The sequence below is a fragment of the Hyposmocoma kahamanoa genome, unplaced genomic scaffold, assembly GCF_003589595.1.
Source record: "Hyposmocoma kahamanoa isolate Upper Pololo Valley unplaced genomic scaffold, ASM358959v1 90751, whole genome shotgun sequence".
Taxonomy (NCBI): domain Eukaryota; kingdom Metazoa; phylum Arthropoda; class Insecta; order Lepidoptera; family Cosmopterigidae; genus Hyposmocoma; species Hyposmocoma kahamanoa.
In genome coordinates, this window is record NW_020654656.1 from 10,297 (window position 1) to 10,836 (window position 540).

The window sequence follows — 540 nt, forward strand, 5'->3', positions numbered from 1 at the left end:
ATAAAGTTATTTAAACATAGAAAGTACAAAATATTTTTAACCTATGCTTGAACGAAAATTTATTTTAGCACAACCAAAGAGTAAACGTTTTATGTCAAGTCATATGATATTTAAACTAGTGAAATGTGGAAAATTTCATCAAACACTGCGCTCAGAGCTTAGTGCCCAGGAGACTGGCAAAGTTTCCTCTTTGGATAGCTAAGCTCATTCTTTGCCGGCAGGTAGCTGTCAGTTTTCTTGATAACCAGTGCCTTCGAGAAATGTCAATCGGAGGCTTCCTTAGCGAGAATTTTGCATGTGGCCCTATTGGAATTTGGGTGTAATAGTACCTGAAGTTGGTGTATTTAAGCTTTTTGCGGTTCTTAATCTATCTTTGGATATAGAAGAGGGCCAAAGAGATCGCGCAGGTTGCATCCTACCTTAGCTTTTGTTTTTTTTTATTATAATACCAAGGGACGTCTGTTCATAACAGTTGCCACTTAGAGTTTCAAATCACAAAGATCTGAGGAGAACTGCAGCCGTCACGGTAGGGCTCATTCA